Source organism: Manacus candei, unplaced genomic scaffold (assembly GCF_025592945.1).
Source record: "Manacus candei isolate 608988 ecotype Guabito, Panama unplaced genomic scaffold, ASM2559294v1 h1tg000077l, whole genome shotgun sequence".
NCBI classification, from domain to species: domain Eukaryota; kingdom Metazoa; phylum Chordata; class Aves; order Passeriformes; family Pipridae; genus Manacus; species Manacus candei.
Genome location: NW_026138125.1, coordinates 5,355,660 through 5,377,537, shown reverse-complemented (window position 1 = coordinate 5,377,537; position 21,878 = coordinate 5,355,660). Strand labels below are relative to the sequence as shown.

Genomic DNA, 21,878 nt, shown 5'->3' with positions numbered 1-21,878 from the left:
TCCCTCTGCCTTCCAGCTGCCAATGCATGTGTCACATGCATTGTGCCTTCATTGGGATCAAAGACCTTTGACTTCATCCTCAGACTCTGACAACCTGGAGCTAAGCTGGAGGAGATGAGCCATGGTATAGCAGTTCCACGGGCATGATCCAGCATCAGCTGCCAAACACAAGGGCCCCCTACATGGAGGACAACAGCTGAAGACAGTCAGATCAGAGGGAACTGGCTGTGCTCAAGCCAAGAGGAGCTGGGAGTCACAGGGCGAGGAGCTGCCATCAATTGGTGTCGTGCTGCGTGAGACAGGCTGGAGCAATGCACCAGGGTGACCTGCCTGACTCATGAACACAAGGAAGGGCTAAACACCAAGTGAGGGGAGGAAGGGGCACAAGTCGTGCTGGAGAAGACACAGTCTTTGATAGGCTTAGTTAAACAAAAAGTCTTGTGAGACTTAACGGCTCTGACACTGTTATTTCACATTTTATCCCTCCCACTCAAAGCATCTCACTCCCCTTCTGTTTCTTTCTTCATAGTGGTCACTTCTTGTCTCCTCAAATTTTCACTTTAAATTCTTGCAAAATTATTCCTGATTTTTACTTGCTCACAAGGAAATCATCTCACCATGGGATTGGTCTCCAAATCCTCCACCCTCCCTTGCCAAGCATCTGCCTCAGACTTTGGTAGAAACTTCTAACAATAAAGTAGAAGCAAAGGAACATTGGTCAGGCAGTGACTTAAATAAGACCTTTCAAGTACCTTGTGGCCAGCAAAGGCAGGACACCAATGGCAGTAGGTGATAAGAGAACAGTGGTCAGATAAGATAAAGCTTTTTCACAAGCCTTCACAGAAATTTCCTCTGAAGGCACACTGGTGTTTTGCACACAGAAGGATCTTAGGAGCCAGCAAGACTCAAGGTCTTTTCAATGCCTCTCTGAATTAGATGAAAAGAGTACTATTTTTACCATTTTGAGGAAGTAAAAACTGAAAAACAAAGATATTCTGTGATTTTGTTTTTCATGGTTGTAGAAACCACGGGAAACTGGGAACTATGGCAAAAAATTTTCAGGCAACTTATTCCATACTGCCTATGGAATGCTGTTTAACACCTGAAATGCAAGAACCAAGAGTTTCACCTTGAATTGGAGGCTTAGAATGAAAGCACAGAGCTCTTAAGCGTAACTCAGTATTTTAAAATGAGCCAATAGCCCAGACCTAACATGCCTCATGTTTACAGTTTATCACACCATTCTAACAACTAGAAAGGAAAGAAAAGAAAGTATAACAGATGAAGTCACACTTCAGATGAAGTCAGCTACCTGCTTAAGAAGAAGCCTCCTTTTCAACCAACCAGAGGTGGTAGGAAAGGTTAATTGTCTTCAGCACTGAAGCATCACCTCTTCCATTCATCCAGGTCCATCTGTATATCTTAAAAAGCTGATGATAGGACTTTTGTCTCTGTGACTTCACCTGCCCACTAAGGGTGACAGGATGCGGTCTCTCTCGTCAATATTTGCAATTTTACATTACTTTGAGCTTCAGTGACAGATGTGCATTTAATTCCACTCACGTTTTTTTTTCCTTTCATGAAGACCTCATCCATCTCTTTACCTGTTTCTCCTTCTCTCAGCTGCAATACTCACTGCAGCTCTTACACATTCCTTCTCCAGCACCATCCCTCCGTGGCATGGGGTCAGGGATATCCCATGAAAGCCCAGGGAAGCCTTCAGAGTTTGGCCACAAGTGCAGTGACAGTTCTGTAAGGAAAATTATCTTCTTGACCACAGCAGAGACCTGGGGCAGGTCCATCAGGTGGGTCACAGGGAAACAGTGGTCAGCATGGGAAGATCACTGGAAGATGATGATGTCTTCAAACCTCTCCACAGCAGTGACTTTCACCAGTTGTGTAGAGGGAGGTGAGACACAAAGGAAGCTTTTGCTTTCATTTTGAATGTGTGCTCATATCTGAAAGGGCTTATTCTGAATAACTCCTGTAAGTTTGGTTGACGTGGTGCTGTTGGGGGAAAGGAGAGAGAAGCAACTAGTTTAAAAAAAAAATCAACACTGGTGCTTAGTAAAATACTGCTGGGAAGACACGGAGAGGAAAGAAGGATGGATATGGTTTCTCACTTAAAGCTTTTTCCAGCCTTCATCCTGTATCAAAACAAGAATATAATGCATTTTTTTCAAATTTAAGCAAGTTAATATCTCTCTTTGTGTTCATAACTGAGAAAAAACAAATAGGAGATCAGGTAGAGGAAACTCTGGTCTTAATCTGGCATAATTCGTGCATAAATACCCATGGCCACACATCCACACCCAGTGCTTCTCAACCTTATGTGTGTAAGCTTAGTGTTCCTAGTGAAAGGAGTCACTTTGATAATCTAATTTTTAAGAAAATTTGTAATAGAAATTAGAAATGTTGAGAGGGTTTATAAGAATAGGTGTGTGCATGTGTCTATCGAATATATATATTTTCTTCCAGGAAAATAAAACTATATAAACTGGAAATTTACTTAATTTCATGGACTTTTCAGCATTAGCACATATAAATTTTTCACTGCTACAGGATAATTTTTCTGTCTTTCATCAGAAAATCATTTCTTACTTGGAAAAATAACTCCTTAGTGCTCCTTATTAATATCTTTAATAATTTAAAATGTTTGTCAGTTTGCTGTATCCTAGATATCTAATCATTTGCAGACTTTCACTTACACATTGCTAATGGGACAAACATCTTGCCTCATTTGTTTTTTATTTGGGAGAAATATTAGGTTACAACAAATGCAGTGTGTGATCTACAATTCAGAATATTTGACCATTTCACAATAACTAACTGATAAACAGGGATCACTCTCTCTCCAAACATTGAGGACACTGTTCCTGTCAATATTTGATATGTTATTTTCTGTCTGAACTGAATGTTCCATCACTGTAGTGCTCTTGTTCTTTGATTAGATGATCTGAGCTATAGAAGCAGGTGGCTACTCTGAATAATTTGCTTTGGCTTTGCTTTACTCTGAGGGATAGGGGAAATACTTTAGTTAGTGGTAATGAAAGGCCATGAGAGGGTGGAAATCAGATCAGCAGAATGATAAGGATTTTAAACCTTTTCTTGGGCACAGGAGCAAGGACTGTGTATGTTTAATACTTGGAGGAACAGGTTACCATGTCTAGCCTTTATCTTAATGACCAGGGTAATAAAATAGTGAAAGCAAAATGCATTTTTAGCACTGAATTCAACCCTTTTTTTTTAAGACCTCGAGTGAAAATCAATCTGTACAACTGTAAACCAAGCCTTAACCCTGCAAAGACATATTTATATGTTTAGCTGTACATCTTAGCAAAGCAGCACCATTTTCATCAATAGGATTCATCATGGGACTACTTAGGGACATTAACACTAATTAAACACAAGCATAAAACTCTTTGCAGGATTGAGACCTAAACGACTTCAATTTCCACTAAAAATTATTTTCATCTCGTAATTAAAGCAAATTTTTGCTACTGGCATAGTATCTGATCTCCATTTAAACGTATGGAGATAAAACTCTGTTAGCACAAGTGGCTTTCAGAAAGGCAATAAGAGCAGTGGAAATATCTGCACTTCAATTTCTGGGTAAAATTTGGGTTCTGAGTTCTCATTTTTACTTCTTCACCATTATTCATTATTACCGTGACTTCATTACTAACCTCATATGTAGTCTGACTCTCACTTTTATTTGCTTTACATCTTATGGCCTGCTAGAAGCATTTCCAAAACTATAATGCTAATTTCTGTGCCACTAAGGTACCACTTGGACCTGCCTCCTTGTGGTTTTGGGTTTTTTTTTTTAGTGCACTGCGTATTTCCCCAGTTCTTACTTTCTCCTCTAAGACTCTGCTCAAAACGTGGTCTATCACTCCTCACTAACTCCTGGTGGGTTTGGGCCACACTCAAGTGCTTCAGAAAGCCCACTCAATCCACCTGATCCCCACAGTCAGGTGGGCTCAGATTTACAGCATCCACCAAAGACATGTGCATATTAAATCCTGCCAACTGCACAAAAATTGAGTGTTCTGGGCACTGCAAATTCTCCTTTCCTTATTAAAAGTTACCTCGCATGCCATAGACTACTAATAACTGACCTCTCTACAAAGAGAGACAATGTTTTTATTTATTGGAGCATCTCCATCAGATATACTGTGTTCAAGTCCAGGTTGGATGGGGCTTGGAGCAACCTGGTCTAGTGGAAGGTGCCTCTGCCTAGGGCAGGGGATTGGAACAAGGTGATCTTTAAGGTCCCTTCCAACACAAATTTTTCTATGATTTTAGCACAGGCAGACCCAGAGCCTGTTTTGGAAGGCTCTCACTATTTAGGCCACGACCTGCAAATGCTGAAAAGCCAAAAAAATAATAATAATTAAAAAAAAAAAAAAAAGACAAAAGTCATTAATATTACAGACCCACTGTGGTATTCCTGTGGAGCCTTCATTAAAGAAAAAGATATCCACGAGGATGTTAATGAGTACAGGCACTGTGCCTTTTCTGAGGTCAAATTCATGATCTTCCCAAGTTTGAAAAGTGAATATTGGACTCATGATCAGCATTTTGTGGTTTTAAATCCAAGAAACACTTATCCAGTTATTTCCTCAGCACTGTCAACCACAGCAGAGAAAGACATCTTAGGACTGAGGCAGTTATACCATTAACAGCATTAATGTGGGTTTGGGGTGGGTTTTTTTGGGTGTGGGGGGGAGAACTAGTAATCCCATTCCTAAAAACGTAGGGTTCAATAGCAAGGCCCATCTGAGATTATAACAGGTTTTAAATCATTGGTATAAATAAATACATTGTTAATTTTTATTTTTTTTTTCTCAGAATAAATGCACTTTCAACTTCTAATGGGCCTCTTCCAAGCCAAGGCAAAAAACTTAGTATGTCTGCCCAGACCCAAGATAAAATATCACTATTTATATGGCCCAAATGGTGAGGGAGGTCACTCCTATACTGCTCTGGTGAGATCCCACCTGCAGAGCTGCATCCAGCTCTGGGTTCCCCAGCACAGGAAGGACATGGAGCTGCTGGAGAGAGGCCAGAGGAGGCCACCAAGTTGATCAGAGGGATGGAGCAGCTCTGCTGTGAGGAAAGGCTGAGATAGTTTGGGATTGTTCAGCCTGGAAAAGAGAAGGCTTTGGGGTGATCTAATTGTGGCCTTCCAGCACCTGAAGGGAGCTGACAAGAAAGATGAGAGAGACTGCTTACAAGAGCCTGGAGGGACAGGGCAAGGGGGAACGGCTCCCAGCTGAAAGAGAGGAGGTTTAGATCAGATATTAGGAAAAAACTCTTCACTGTGAGGGTGGGGAGCCCCTGGCACAGGTTGCGCAGAGAAGCTGTGGCTGCCCCATCCCTGGAAGAGTTCAAGGCCAGGTTGGAAAGGTTTTGAAGCAACCTGGTCTAGTGGGAGGTGTCCCTGCCCACGGCAGGGGGTGGAACAAGATGGTCTTTAGGGGCCCTTCAAACCAAGGCCACTCTGACTTTATGAAGTCCAACCATAGGCACGGCCATGGGTGTCACAGGGAGCTTGTGATCTGGAGTGAGACTGGAGACCCCAGAAGAGCAGCACTGTCTGAGTGGACAGCGTGGGCTGGAGCTTTGGTGCCACCACAGCCCCACCACCATCGGGCTCAGCAAGGCAACAACGAGGAGCTGAGCATGAGCTATTTCTGCACCCTGATTTGATTTTTGCTATTCGTAGTACTGGAGTCCTATTTTGAGTATTTTGAGTTCTATTTTTAGATTTTTGAACAATCTTGTGACTCTACTGTACATGTAATCCGGGAATATCAGGAAATATAACATTAACAAAAATATCCCTTCAAAGAGTGTTTTTTTAGCCTGCTTTCTGAAGCTGGATGAAGACAACCACTGCACTCCACCTCCCATGCCATTCCACAGCACACACCCCTACCTCTGTGCCACTGCCAGCTTAGGGCTCTGAAGCCTTGAGACACCCCTAAAATTATGAGATTTGCTCAAAAATACTTCTTCCTTTTTTTTTAATCAAAAGTAATTGAGAGAGTGGGAATGTTTGCCTGTTCTTTGTTATGAATATGCCTCATATATTTCTTTAAATCTCTCCATATGGGCAATCCACCAGGAGAAATAAGTTTTTATATTTTAAAAATGAAAAAAAAAGCTGAAAATTTCATGCCAGGGAGGTTTGAAGAGGAGGAGCATCACTGTACTTACTGGAGCTGACACCTTCATCTTTTTACTGGGAATGCTTGTAAAGAAGGGAAGTTCAGCGAGACCCTTTGGCCTAGAAAGAGAAAAAGGAATGGTGTCTGGATTTTAACTTTCTAAGGTATAATAACAAATGAAATTTCTGCAATAATATATGTTATAGCTCAGCACTCATTTACTTTTCTCTGTGACTAATATTTCTCTATCAGTCGAGGCCCACTCGGACTTCACGGTCCAACTATGGCATTAGACTGTAATACCTGATTTGCATTCCCAAAATGAAAATTGTTTTCCAAAAGATTCATGTGGCAGCAGGAGACTCCGAACAGCATTTTCATAGTAACACCCAGTAACACATTTCAAGCCAACTAAACTTATTGAGCCCTCCTCTATGTTTACAGCATGTTTCAAATAATTTTTAAGAGCCCAGAAAGTAAGCAGCAGGCATGGGTGATTTATTGAAAATTTATTCCTTTAAATCTTAGAGTTAAGGGCCATATTTTAAGTTGTTGATAGTCCATGTGTGATGCATACATTAGTAGAAAAAAATTACCAATAATAAGGTGCAAAAACAAAATGCCATCACTGACAAAATAAAAGCAAAAACGGCAGCCTTTCTGGTAACTGTTTCTTTTCTCTAAAGATGCCCAAAACTTTTTAAAATGTGTCAACTGAGTCACTCAAAACTTCTTGTTCTGCTGCTGGCCAGCACAGCACGTCTTCAGTATCTTATAACACCCTCATAATGTTCATAGAATGATTTGAGTTGGAAAGGACCTTAAAGACCACGTCATTCCAAGCCCCCTGCCACGGGCAGGGACACCTTCCACTAGACCAGGTTGCTCAAAGCCACGTCCAACCTGGCCTTGAATGTTTCCATCTGTGTTGATTACACCACACAGTTTGGGGTCACCAGCAAACTTGCTGAGGGTGCACTCAATCCCACTGTACATCCTACCTAAGATGTTCAAGTGTGCCAGTCCCAATACTGACCCCTGAGGAATGTCACTGCTCGCTGGTCTCCATGGGGACATTGAGCTGTTGACCACAACTCTTTGGGTGGGATCATCAAGCCAACTCCTTATCCACTGAGTGGTCCATCCATCAAATCCATGTCTCCAGTTTAGAGACAAGGATGTCATGCAGGACAGTGTCAACTGCTTTGCATAAGTCCAGGCAGATGATGTCAGCCGCTCTTTCCTTGTCCACCAACTCTGTAACCACAACTGTGTTGGCTGTTATTGACCACCTCCTGTTTTCCACGTGCCTTAGCGTAGTTTCCAGGAGGAACTCCATCACCTTGCTGGGCACAGAGGTGAGACTGCCAGGCACAGAGATGAGTGTATTCCTTTTTGCCATTTTTATAAATGAGGATTATGTTTCACCTTTGCAGTCCGTGGGATCTTCACTGGACTGCCATGGCTCAAACACGATGGACACGGGCTTAACAGCTTCATCCACCAGTTCCTTCAGGACATGCATAGATACATCTCATCAGGTTCCATGACCTGTGCAGCTTCAGGTTCCTTAGGTGATCTCATACCCAGTCTTCTGCACTGGGTGGTTCTTCGTTCTCCCAGTCCCTGCCTTTGTCTTCTGCATCTTGGGTGGCGTGGCTGAAGCACATCCCAAAGACTGAGGCAAAAAAAGTCCTTAATTAGCTCAACCTTCTCCATATCCTGAGTAACCAGGTTTCCCATTTCCTTATGGAGAGGGCCCACATTTTCTCTAGCTGTCTTTTTATCTCCCTCTTAAGATATTGGGAAACCAACAACAAAAAAAAAAAAAAACAGAAATGCCAACCTGCAAATTCTTGCAGGTGCCTACCTTCACCTTGGGCTGCACATGTTGCAGATCAGCTCTGACACACACAGCTCATTCCTGGGTCCCCACCTGCTCATGTATCACAGTCCATGTGCTCTGGTGGCGGCACATTTGGTGGCAACACCAGACACCATAAGGTGGAAACTTCATTCCCTGCTTTTGCTCATGTCCAGGAACCCCTCTCTTGATCTGAACCTCACAACCAAGATACCATTGCGTAATGAAGTGAAGCTGGCTTAAAATATACTTATGTGCTTGTGAAAAAAAAGCAAAATGATGGTAAGGCTGAGGAAAAACGTGCTTTACCAAATAAAGCGAGCCAGTGTTCACCAAACACTCAGGTATTGGCAAAAGACTCGGCAATAACACAGAAATTTGTGGAAGCTGCACTTGGTCAACTCATGGAGGAGTTGGTCACCTTTGATTTCTCAGGGTTGTTTTGGCAAAACCAAGATCAAACAAGAAGCAGAAGATATGTACATACCATACACTGCTAAATTTTCTAAATTCTTAGTGGAGTCTTCCCACCTGTGAATTTCTACAATTTTCCAGAACATTAGCAGTCCATCCAAAATTACTTAAAATATCATAAAAATCTACAGCACAACACTGTCTCACATAACGGTTTCAAAAGAAAATATCCTTTTTAAACTAAACAAATACATTTTCCATTTTTTTTACATTAAGATACTCTTCCTTAGTCATGATAGAAACATGATGACTGTTAAACAGAAAGCTGAGGAGAGCAACAGTATTATGTTTGTAAAGGAAGTTATTTTTGGAAGATATTTTTCACTTAGGGAAGGAAAAAAAAGTCCAACTGAAGTAAACAATTCAGTTCATAATCATCAACACAGGGACACTTTGCATAGACATTTCCTTTCATAGGTCACTACATTCATTAGATTAGAATTAGTTAGAGGATTGAAAATAGTAAATGACAAAAACTGCTGGAAGTAGTAGCCCATGAAGGAAAACACAGCCAGCTGAGATGAAAATTAGATCACGTTATGCTGAACCTACTCCTACCTGTCCTATAATTCAAGATCCAGTTTGCATATGTAAAGTTTTGTTATGCTATAACAAAGCCTAAGGTTTATTAAATATTTCAGCTGGGGGGAATTGATTTAGGTTGTGGAACCCCTTAAAAAATAAATAAATTTAAAAAAAAGAAATGCTTGTTAGGTCACAGTTTTTTTGTTTTCTGGGTTTTTCTTAATCATCTTCTGCATAGCTTTAACTTTCCTAATACAGTGTAATGCATCAATACACTATAGCAAATTTTCTCTGCTTTAAATATCAACCTCATTCATACTGTGATTCAATTTAAAGAATCATTCAAAGATAAATCTAAATAAATAACAAGCTGGCTTTCAGGCAAACAAATGAATTTGCATTGTTTTATATTCATCATAAATATTTCACTTAATTACTGAGGTACTATGTTCAGAAATACAAAACAACATTATAAATTTATTAGCACTGTCCCTGCTGATTTTACAGAAGTTCTGTGGAATGCAAGAGCCAAAAGTAGAAACAGGCTCAAGAGCATAACCAAAAGAGAAGAGGCTGCATTCAAATGCTAAACTGGATTGACACCCTCTGCCTCACTCTGTATATTTACCCCAGATAAGCTTCCTGTCTCGAATCAGGTGTTATCCTATTTATTCTCAAAATCCAAGGTCAACAAAAACCCTTTTCCTTCTGTTGACTTTCGAAAGCTAAACAACTGAATCAGGCTGGTTCAAGCATTATCTTGAAAACTATCACAGGAGTTATTTTTCCCCTCATTGTAAAATGGTAAAAACATAAAAGGATGTAACAGCGTTTTTCAAAGGTTTAGCGAGGTCAGTTATGTGGAGAAAAAAAAAATAAGAAGTGCTCCTAAAACATAAAAGGTACAGCACATACCATTTATCCTCAAAATTATTTAAGTTCTTTTAATGGCTCTAAAGGCTATGAAAGATGTTTTTAAAATGTAAATATGTGGGTCTTTTAGAAGAAGTTATCCTTCTTTGTAAACCACAGTATCACTGATGATTTATAATTTTCAGAAAATCTTAATCCCACAGGAAACATATAAGAGTCCCTCTTTATTTTTAACCTAATGCTGGATCTAATATGGAATGCAGTTTTTATTATTAGAGAAAAAGATATTATTTTTATTTACCTTATAATAAATTAAGATAAAATCTGAAAGAGTGCAAACATGAAACCATTTTAAAAATAGATTATTCTTTCTCCTTTACCTTTGAAACAACTTCAGATGTAAATAAAATTGTGGCTATCACATTTCCCTAGGGATTAAGTACTCTTACTGTTCAAATGTCATTAATTACCCTTAATGCTGTTATGAACTATTTGGAGATTATCATTATTAAACTGTTAGAGTATTTCTTAATTCCTCACCAGAAAGCCACAGAGTAACTCGCTGAGCCTGTTCTCCCTCCTCTTTTGTTGAAATAACAATAGCCTAAAGGAATTGTGTCTGAAAAGTCAAGAAACAACAATAAAACATATTTTGTTGAACTAAACGAGCAGTAGAGAGAAGAGTTTGGGTTTTATATTCTGTTTCATAAGCAGAGTATCTGGGGCTGATGCAAAAGAACAGAGAGGCAGCTATTCTGGAGAGTGACTCAATTTTAAACCAGCTAACACGGACTAAAACAAAACAAACAAACAAACAAACAAATAAAACGCACACCAAAAAAAAAAAAAAAACCCTAAACCACACCTTAAAAAGAAGTTGCATGGTCCAAGCCTGAAGAATTAATGACTGATAAGGTCCCCACTAACATCCGAGACTTAAAATTGTAGGGTCCCAAGGATGTTTTACTGCTGTAAAAAATTACAGCAGAATATGGATTCTGTATAGACTGGGTTTGGTATCAAAATATTTCATACTCAAAAATTCAAAATACACGCATTTTTGTCATAGCCTCATCTCCTTTTTGCAAAATACTAAACCAGTGAGGGTTTCAGCACAGTTGGTTTTTAAACTGTGTCACTTGGCTCTGTCTCTGAATAACCGTGGGGCTGCGAGGACGAGTTTGCTCCACCACAGGGGCCACGTGGTCCCACTACAATTCAGATCCTCATCTCCTTCCAAGACAAATCACAGTGCTTGAATTCATATTTTCAAGTCTTTACTTTACTTTGATATTATTATTCAACTTTTTTTATTTTTTTATTCAAATGCACACCAGAGCTTTTACACACTTGTGTTTTTAAAAACCAAACTAACAAATCCAGCTAAAGGTAAATTTGATCAAACAGAAAAAAAAAAGCTGAACTGAAACTTTTTAATGGCTACCTAGAAAAGGTGAGAGCTGACAAATCTAAAGTATTTACTCACTTCTGGTGCTGGAACACAAGCTTGAAGGCACCCATTAAAACACACACTCTCTTACTTTGTGGTTATACACTAGATGAGCTGCTCTGGGGATTCCTGAGTGTAATTTTTTCAAATAAAGGACTAAAGGGGCTTCTCCAAGAAGAGAAGCAGGACCTCAGTGGCCCTGCTTTCTTGGTTTGCATTTCTAGCTCCTCTTACCCGCTCTGGAGGTGATGCCAATCCATGCCTGGAGCACTGTGAGCCAAATTTGGTGTGTTTTAATAGGACAGGAGAGCTGGCAGGTGATGCTGCCAGTCACCAGCTTTGTGTTACCCCCAAATCATCCAGAAGGGTTATTTTCTGGAAACAGCTCTGCTAACAAGGAGGAAGGAGAACACCAGAAAAGGGATTGCTGAAAAGCTGTGCTGTGTTTAGTGATGGGGAAAGAGACTCAGAAGGGCCACAGAATGAACTCTATGGAGATGGTGTGGTCTGGGATGGGAACAAGTTTTTCTCTACCCCTTTTCCAGATCAGATCTACACATTGCAGAGGTCATGGTTCCCTCACAGAGCTCTGCTGAAAGGTAACAAAGTGCTCAGTATCTGTTATGAGTTATTCCAGTGAGGAATGTCTGGCTTTTTATGGTTATTTTAATTGGTGACAGTACTCACTGCTTAACGTACTCAATCTGGCACTGATGTTCTCCCATGTCCTGCTCCATCCTGAGTGCTCATCCTGTCTCACAGCTGCTTTCTCATCCTCAGCAGAAGCTGCTGCCCCATTACTGTCCTTGTTCAGGCATTATCTGGTCTGGTCTGTGTAACTCCAATCCGGGGCTGGCATTTTTCACTGGAGATTATTACTTAGGCTGCCTGTCCAGAGAGCACGGAAAATTGATAAATGCAACAAGCTTTAAAGTAAAGTTGAACTCAAACTCCCTTTTATTATATTCTTCAGACCAGTAATTAACAGTTTCAGCCTGTTCTTTCATACACATAATAAGCTTGTATCGGTGAAAAGCATCACTGTCAGACTTGAGGTCTGACTAGGGAGACTAAACTTCACACCTTGACACAACTTTTCTTCTAAGCATCTCAGTAGCAGTCTTTAATTTGCAATACTTGTAGGAGAAGGTAATTATCATCATACTTTACAAATGAGATGTGGTGACTTAAGTGTCTTGCCAAGGGGCAAATGGAATTAACAGCAGTAATAGAGTCAATATCTCTTACCCCCAACTTAAAGACAACTCTTCCAGTCTGCTGGGCAATGGAATTCTTGATAGGCTTCAGATTCAGGGTTGACTCATGCCATTGTGTATAAGGCATGTAAAATAAAGTCTATATGATTGACTCTCTTCTCCCGCTTTCCTAGAGAGTCAAGATCACTGGCACTCACCAGAGAACTTGTCTTACCCCTCTCCATACTTCCATGCAAATGGAAGAATAAATGTGGGCTAGTTAAGATAAGCAATCTCTTCCATTTAAACTCAAAAAAAAGAGGAAGTAAGGTCAGCTCAGCATCTCTTCTTTCCAGCCTCCTTTATCGCTCACCCCTCACAGAAACTTCCTCCTCCTTGCATCGCTCCCACATTGGACCATATCCTTGCTCCACTCCCCATCACCTTCCCACAAGCAGCACAGTTATTCAGCCATCCTAGCACAGTGCACAGAAAAATCCTTATTTCTTTTTTTCTTTTCCAGATCAAACACACAAAAAGACATGACAGGCCAAGAGACACTACCTGGGGGAGGAGATAACAGGCTGCCATTCATCCAACCAGTAGTACCAAGAGGTGGCAGCTGCTGGAAAAGCGGTGGGAGGCTGAAGCTGGGAACCACCATGTCTCCCAGTTTATGACCTCCAAGCCTCCATGGCTCACAGCCCTCATTCCTTTGCTTTACACTGCTCAAAACCAGCCCACGTGTTATGCTCTGCCAGAGCTTGGGAGGCATCGAACCCCCAGCGTAGGTCACGGAGAAAGGACTTTCATCTTCGCAGACAGCCTTTGGCAAAAGGGAATAATCACAGGACAGTAGTGACTCACTGTTTCTGTCAGTGGAAAGAATCTCCACTGCCCAGTGCTCCTCTTGTCCCACCTGGCATCACCACCAAAACCACCACACCGACGGACAAGGAGGTTATGCAAGGCAGCGAAGTCGGAATATTAACTTACAAAAGGCAGGAACGGTGGGAAAGGGCTGCCAGCTTGACTGCATCAGCTTCCCTGGCCTGCTAGGAAAAATAGGTCAAGGTTTTCCAAGGTGACCAACAATTTTGGATGTCCAGTTTCTTGCCTGTTTAAAAAAAAAAAAATTATTTTGGAAAAACCAGTGGGGGGAAGGGGGGGGGGGAACAAAAGGCAGCCAAACAGCTGGTCTTCCAAGGTCCTTGTAGTTGAGCACCCCAGAAAAAACAAATTACCTTAAGCCATAAGCCCCTGGAAAAAAAAAAAATTAAAAAAAAAGTCAACCACTGTGCAAAAAACACCAGAGGAAACCCCGTGGGTAAATAACTAGTGGGAGCTCACAAGAGCACGGGCTCAGGATGCATGTGTGTTTCTACCGCGGGAGAGAGAACAATTGAATTACGAGGAGCTCTTAAGCAAGTAAAGTAAACATCTTTTGGCAATTTAGTGCTGCACTTTGAAGCCCGGCGATGTCATACAAATGGTGAAATAGCACGGACACCCTTCTGCCGGCTAGTTTGTTTAATATGGTGAGTCGGGAGTTTTTTTGGAGCGCAGCACTCTTTTATGAGCTCACGAGCTGGAGGAGGGAAAGTGTGGAAGGAGCAGGAGAGGGGTGTTCAGGCAGAGCTGGAGCTGCCCGGAGCCCACGGGAAGCAGCACGGCCGGGAAGGGGCTGCGGCGGGAGCCCCGCAGCATCCGGGGGGCTCCACTGTGGGAACCGACCCCGAGCATCCCCCACCACGGGAAAAGAGGGCGGGGAGAGAGCTATGGGGTGAGGCGACGGGGATAATCACACGAGCGGGGTTAATTGCTATAAATATCAAGAATCAAATCAATATGTCAAGATGTGTGTTCCACTTTTCACATATATGCGGCACGTAAATGAGAAACGGAGAGGGAGGGAGGAAGAGCTAGGAAGAAAAAGGAGAGACTACTAAAGAAATAAGCCCCCCTGTACAGACAGCCTGACGCCAGATGGCTTCTTCTAATAAATATTCAACCTTAACTCAGTTCCCATGTAACTTTGTTGTAAAGCTGCCAGCACACCCACACAGATCTGGGCCAGCAAAATGATTACAGTAGTACAAACAAAATAGTGCAATAGAGGAAACAGGCAGACAGGGTCCTGTATACAGAAAGACAGAGCTGTAAAGATGTGAGTTGATGAACCTTTAGATTTAATACTGAGAAACTTAAAATAATGGCTTGGGCAGAGGGGAGGAAAAAACCTTGGGGGGGGAGGGGGGAACATGCCAACTTATTTTTTCTTTGCTATTGCTTTTATTGTTGGGAATACAGAGAACATCATTCTGCTAGGACAGCAAATGAGGCACTGTAAATCAGCTGCTATTCTGCATATTTTCTGCATTCAGATGGAATTCAGATACCTTCTCTGAAATCATAGCCCAGCTTAATTTCCGCTGTCTCTTGTGCTCACATGGGACACAAGTTAAAAGTAAGATTTTGTGTATGACATTTGTTACATTAATTGGGAAGAGAAAGAGGAGATTTGGTATATTCTTCTTAAGAAAACACTGGCTCAGTGCTCAAAAACATGTATTTCAGTTGTGCGAGTGTTTTTGCCCCGAGCTCTTTAATTTCAAAATTGGATTATGAGATCTGAATATCAGAACACACCATGTTGGCAACCCCAAAACTATTTAAATAGGACCTTGACCAAATCACAATCCAGTGCTAAGATTAGGTGGGGGGAAAAGCAATGAAAAAGGACATGCTTTGCAGACAGGCTTCTACTGATAATGTAAAGCAAGAAAAAGAGACATAGATTAGAAATAAAATTTTTCAAACGCTAAAGATTCATTCTGCTGATTTCTTGGATTTCTCTCATGCAGAATGTCTCAAGTTTAGAGGCTGATCAAAACTTCTACCTGTAGTGAAGTTAAGATGGTTGTTTAACAACTACCTATGGAGCAACAATGGGTTAGGGAGTTAAATTATGTTAAATTAGTTATTTACTTTATTTAAGAGAGTATGAACACAAGGCAAAGCTCTTCTTTCTGAAGAACACTGCCTTTTGGTGTTATAACTCGTAGTGTGCTCCTGGAAGGACATTATTTTGCACGATATAGAAGATTATAAATAGAATTAATAAGACAGAAATAAAAAAAAAAAAGCGGGGGGGGTGTCAGCTGAACGTCAGAAAATATTTCCTGGTTGTGAGAGTTTCCCTCTGCAAAGCAGATCGACAAGGAGATGTAGTAGGCTGTAGAGTCAGGCTTTCACCACTTCCCTCGGGAGATTGTCACTGTGGAGGTTTTAAAAACAAAGCTGAACTCAGCACTAGTAAATATGCTGCAGGGAATAACTCTGTGTTGGGCAAGATATGGACAAGATCAATTAACAGATCTCTTCTATGTCTACTTTCTATTATTTTTGACTGTTGGGAAGAAAACTTTGCTAGAGAAAAGCCCAAACCTCCCTCCACCCTCTGCCTTTTCTTTTATAAAGAGAACAGACTCTGTGGCATCGCAGGCTCATGCTTGAAGCTCTGTTCACTACAACAACCATGTCTCTCCCACCAGCTTTGCTCTGCTCACCCTCTATCCCCACCATTACTGAGGAGCACTGGAAAGGATTTCCTGGAGTGAAAAGAAAGGGAAAAAGATCTGATTTCTGATCTTTCCAGAGCTCTTTATATTATTCATCTATTCCGAGCAGCATTTGACACTTCCTTCCCACCCACCCCTGTTAGGAATCAGCCGTGGACTGCTTCCTTGTGCTCCTCCTTCTCCAGCCTTAAGGTACCCATTAGGATTCTATCCTTATCCAGAGCACGCTAGCATCAAACAAGGGAAGGAGTCCAATGACAGAGGCTTGGTAAGCTCCATGCCTGAAGAAATGCACACCTTTTGTTTATGTCTAGCAGGATGAAAGCCATGAGATGGAGCCGGCCACAAATCTGTCAGCCCCTGGGGAAGAAAGCTGCTAACGATGCACCTCCTCAGCACCACACACCACAAGCACATCAAACAAGTCCTTCATTGACTATGCTGGCTTGAAGTTCAAGATATCTGTGCCTACCTTAATGAACCACGCTGAAAAATCAGCATATAAAGCTTGGAGGTGCTTAGAAGTCGGAGGTCACCACTTAGACTCCTCCAGCACTAAGCTTCATTCTGCAAACAAAACTGGATCAAAATTAGGGCTAACTTCAAAATCAATTTAAATCCTCCCCACACTCTTTTTCTTAGAAGATATGTCAGATGTCGAAGGGAAGAGAACCAAAGCACATGGATTTCTTCCTTGTGGAGAGGCAGAGAGATGAGGACATGGCTAAGAGCAGCATTTCCCCACTGGCTCAGGTGCCACAGGGTGACCATACAGTCACACAGCACAGTCCCTCAGGATCAACACACAGACAATGATTTTTCCATCTACTTGGTCTAATAGAGTGCCAAGTTTGTATTGTATTTTTTAGCTTGGAAAAGGAAACAGGCAAAGGAACACCAGGAGAGGAAGAGCATTGAGAAAATTAAATAGCGAAGAGACATTTTAATTAACAAAGAGACACTGGCAGAACAGAGAGGATGGACACAGTAAGCTCTACACCATTCTCTCCATGTCCTCTCCATTGCCAGTCCCATAGTCCAAGTAGAGGTAGGGATGGAAGGCAGGGATAGAAGCAAGCCTCAACCTTCCCTGGCCTCTCAGCTAAGCACCAGAAAAAATAAAATAAAGGAAAAAAAAGCAATGAAGGAGGTGAACTGAGGGCTGGGGGAGCAAAATGGAATGAGGAGGTAGTTCTTCCATGCCTGAAGGCACACGACACAAAGAGTTCCAGTGAACCAGTTTTCACTGCACCTCTACAGGAGACGAATTCTCCCCATGAAGACCTTGTCCATGCCCCATCTCCTGCCACGGAGCAGGGGGGTCATTTTTGCCCCACTGTAGCCACGATAGTTGGGGAAGGAGGGAGACACTAAAGCATAGAATATCCTGAGATGGAAGGGATCCAGGATCACTGATGGAACCAAAGTCCTCAAGACTCTCTAGCTGGAAGGAAAAGTTGCAGGATCACCATCCCAGCGAGGAATGGGTGAGGGTCAGCTTCTCAGCTCCTGTAAGCAACGCGGATGAACATCTTGCTATCATTCAGCTTCTTGACATGCTTGGACACTCAGCACCTTGCTGGAAGATAACAGGATTCACTAGGAAAGCATGTGGCTGGATGCCTTACATCCATATAATTCAACTCCCATCACCCGGAATTTCTTCAAGACAGGGTACTCCTCTGGCTGGAGGTGCATCAAATCTCACTATTGCTAAGAAATTTAAAAAAAAAAATCAGGAGTAATAAAATTGATCCAATACTTTTTTTTTTTTTTGGCAAAATTCTGTGTTGTCTTTGAAACACAAGCAGTGACTCTGGATACAAGACCGAGCACAACACAGTGTTGATGCTCTCAGCCATTAGTTTATAAATTGAATAAGATAGATGTGTTCATTCATATGAACTAATGTAGTTTTTCTTATGAAGGTTTCATATTATACAAATCCATTAGCATATTTACAAATTAATCTTCCCTTAGGAAGAAAAAAAGATCAAAGATTTACACAAGGAAGTGCTTTATTACTTTTAAACTGCCTTTTTTTTTTAAAGAAAGAGAAAAAGAAATGAAGGGAAATTATGTTGAACCATAAATGTTTCTTTATGACTACTGTACAGCAGCTTTGTGGGAGATTTAAATTTACTAAAGGGCAAGGGGGACTTTAAGCCATCTATATGAGTTCAGTATTAAAAATATATATACATGACAGGTGCCCATATAAGTTCATGCAGTACAAAATATTCCATAAATGAGCTCATTTATCTGAGTAATTTTAAAAGAGCTTCTGCACAAGGGGAGATATTTAGTATGAATTATAGTCCGTTTACCTTTCATAAGTTTTTTTCATCACTTCCCATACCTCCTTTGGTACTACTGAAAATATCTGTAGTTATCAAGTGTTGTATTCAACCTTGCTATTCCCTATTCCCAGGAAAGCCCTATTGGTGAAGTGACTCCCTGTTCAAGACATGCAGTTTTTAAAGCCCTGCACACACGATTATTTCTTCTTCACAGATGCCAGATAAAGCAAGATCTGGCTGAGAAATCTTTAATCTAAGCAAATAACTTGAATGATAAAGAGTATTCTAGGTAAAGGAAAAAAAATCTCTGGGTTTGCCTTCATCATTTAGATTTGACTCAGTTGTAAAAGACTCCTACTTCTATTTTCAGAATGACTTTGTACTATGGTTGGAAATACAGAGTAGTAGAGCAGAAAGAAAATGAAATGAGATGCAAACCTTTAATGATTTATTAATAACCACTTTCTGAGACATTTCTAACTACTAAAGAGAAATCAGAACACTAAATACGTTAAGATCTTCAAGGGCAGGGGGTGGAGGGGAGAACTATCGGAAAATTATGAAAATAATGGAAAATTTCAAAGGGGGAAAAAACCACCTGACAACCAAAGACTGTTTTAGTTAGAGCTGCTCCTGCCTTGGGACAAGAGCTACAACTAGACGACCTCTGAAACCCCTCCTAGACATAATCTTCGTACTTCTATGCTGAAATGTTTGAAAATCCTTTGCAAAATGTACCTTTTTGTTTTTTTAAATACTTTAGGATATATTCCAAAGGAAAACTTTAAGGCCATTACTAAGACTAAGATTAATTCACCATTCATCAACAGAATAACTCTCATTTTCTTGTGATCACTGCACTCACTCAAGTATAACTTCTTTCAGCTCTTGGAGCTTCCTGAAATATTAATATTTGTTTGTAAAGGACCAGAAACCTTCACTGCTCCTCCTCCTCCTCTACAACACGCATCCAACAACAAATAAACCTTTCTCATAACAGGACAAGTGTGGATTTACTGTACTCGAGTCACAGGCACACAAATAAGCACATACCCAGAGGTTTCTGCCAGGCAGTAAATGGTTTCTCAGGGTTTCATAGCAGGAGAGAAAGAGAACACCAGCAAACACAGCACTGAGAAGCAGAGATCTTGATGCTGTTCAAAAAGCTGTACGTTGCCTCTTCACAGCTTTCATCACCAGTGACCAGACTGAAGCCTACACAAGGAACAAAACTGGACCTGTTCTCCCACTTAAACCTCCTCTTCTGAAAATCTTCTCCCTCTCCATCCACGCTCCACCCTTCTCCATGAAGGATTCACACCCTGAGCAAGTTTTGAATGAAAGATATTCTTCCTCTACTCTGGAGTTCACTTTAATTGTAAAACACCTCCATGCCCTCCTGTTTCCAGTCAGAAGTGCTCTCCCTGAATCAACAGGTGACTTCATCTCTCTGTGTCTTTCCCTGAAAGCATCAGAGAGAAGCTCTCTGGAAGGTTTCCCTGTAATAGTTTGAGGGGGAATTCAGTGTCATTTTTTGTTTTCCTTCAGACATGGCATTTGGCTATCAGAGTGCTCGCAGTTAGCAAACCAGAACTCTTCAATGTCTCAGTCTACCCACTTGGGAAATCAATAAAAGATAAGACTACCCATGTTTCAGTGCTATGAGGATTGGTAAATGCTTCTAAAGTGCTTTGAAAACCTGGAAAGGTGCAATGTTTTTATAATGGCCCGAATGCTTTGCAGTTCTACAGAATACTTTATTCCAAAATCTTTTACCAGTAACTAACCCTATAACTACGACAGTCCTACAAGATGTCTGTAAATAAATAATAACATGCAGGGTAGTGCTTAGTCCATCATATCTTAGCTCAAAATACTGACACCAGATACTGTAATTTATCTTTTGTGTGATCTGCTGGTCCTACTGAGGTCTACGAAACCTTTTTATTGAAAATATTATTGGCAGACCTACTCAGCAGATTAATTCTAATTAGCTTAGGGTGGGAGAGTTATGTATTACTTGAAATTTGGCTCAGAAAAGGAGAATGGATAAACAAAAAAGCATGTTCTAGAGCCAGCAGGGCAGAGGTCAACAACTGAGTTTTAACTACAAAAAAAGAATTATATAAATATATATATATATATATGTGTGTGTGTGTGTATCAACTGAAAAACCCTTAGGCCAATGTTTGCCCAAACCAAGGGGCATTTAAGGTTAGCACCTTACACTTCCCAGTCATTCCCATCTCCAGCCATCACCACCTTGTTAAGGATACTGACTGCATCGCACATGTGAGAGGAAGTTTGGCACCACAAGTTTTCCAGGTGAAAAAGTATGTCATCAATGAAGAAGAATTACAGGTCATTAAACTGGAGTGCATGCTGTGCATGCCTCTTCAATTCAATATAGGGAATTAAGAAGTCAAATGCCTGTGGCATTAAATATGAATGATGAATGCGAGAAATAAAATAAGTAGAAGAGAAATCTATGTGTTTCATTACATGAGGTAGCTGTGCTACTGGCACCTTTTGCTACTGTATGAAAAAAATTGTCTAAGATTAGAAAGGAAAGAAAACTCAGTTTGTTTTTAAGGGAATTCATATGAAATCTTGGTGAGATTAAGAAATAAAACATTTTGCAATTCTGATTGCATTCTGATAATCCAAAAAGATCACAGTGCATTGTACTTTGTGAACCAGAAAATGAGAAGAATAGCACACATAACTTTTTTCATGACAGGCTTCTATAAGAACAACCAACATTCAAAGCAAGGACACAAACTCCAGAAAAAGAGCCACGTCAGAAGTGACACATTATCTCATTTTAAGGCATGAATCTGACTCCTTCCTAGAATATGAAGGATAAACAACACAAGCCACAAAGGCTCCTGTGTGTATCACAGAGCACATGGCATGGGAAACCACTTCTCTGGCTCTCTGGCGGAAATGGCTTCTTTCATCTCCGATCAAGTTTCAGAGGTATTTTTATTTATTTACACATGAAGGGCTGTGAACCAAATTCACCTCATCATTTTGTACAATAAATTGAAGAATATGTCTACTCAGCAGGCTCACCAAGACCTCTAACTTCTAGAGCTGTGTCCCCCATATAGCTGGATGCTGTCTGAACCCAAAACATCTCCCTTATGGACATCTAATATTAAACAAAAGTCTGTTAATTCTCTGAGTAGAACAAATGACTGTGCCTTAGAAGAGTAAGAATTGAGAACAGCCAGGTGACATTTAGAGGTACTAAGAAAGAAAACAAAATCATTGGTTGGATTTTTTATTTTCAAGATGTTGAAGATGTGGGAGAAGAAATTCTGTGAACCAACCACCAATTTCACCAAAGACTGAGGTAAAAAATGAAGGAGTGCTAAGGGATATTAAAAAAGAATATATTAGTGAGAGGGTAAAATGTTTTTACTTGCCTGTTTGG

At 40.8% G+C, this 21,878-nt stretch overlaps 1 long non-coding RNA gene across 3 annotated transcripts; it reads right to left on the bottom strand.

Moving 5' to 3' along the window:
• Positions 1 to 752: 752 nt before the first annotated feature.
• On the bottom strand, positions 753 to 17,789 carry LOC127481274 (uncharacterized). 3 transcript variants are annotated; one of them, XR_007908176.1, is made up of 5 exons: positions 16,612 to 17,789; positions 13,555 to 13,675; positions 12,050 to 12,250; positions 6,226 to 6,295; positions 753 to 2,007 (listed from the first exon to the last, which is right to left on the bottom strand). It is a non-coding gene; the product is annotated as an uncharacterized LOC127481274 (long non-coding RNA). The 3 variants fall into 3 exon arrangements; XR_007908174.1 differs by having other exon boundaries at positions 12,062 to 12,250; XR_007908175.1 differs by lacking the exon at positions 16,612 to 17,789 and adding an exon at positions 13,803 to 14,201 and having other exon boundaries at positions 12,062 to 12,250.
• Positions 17,790 to 21,878: the final 4,089 nt, after the last annotated feature.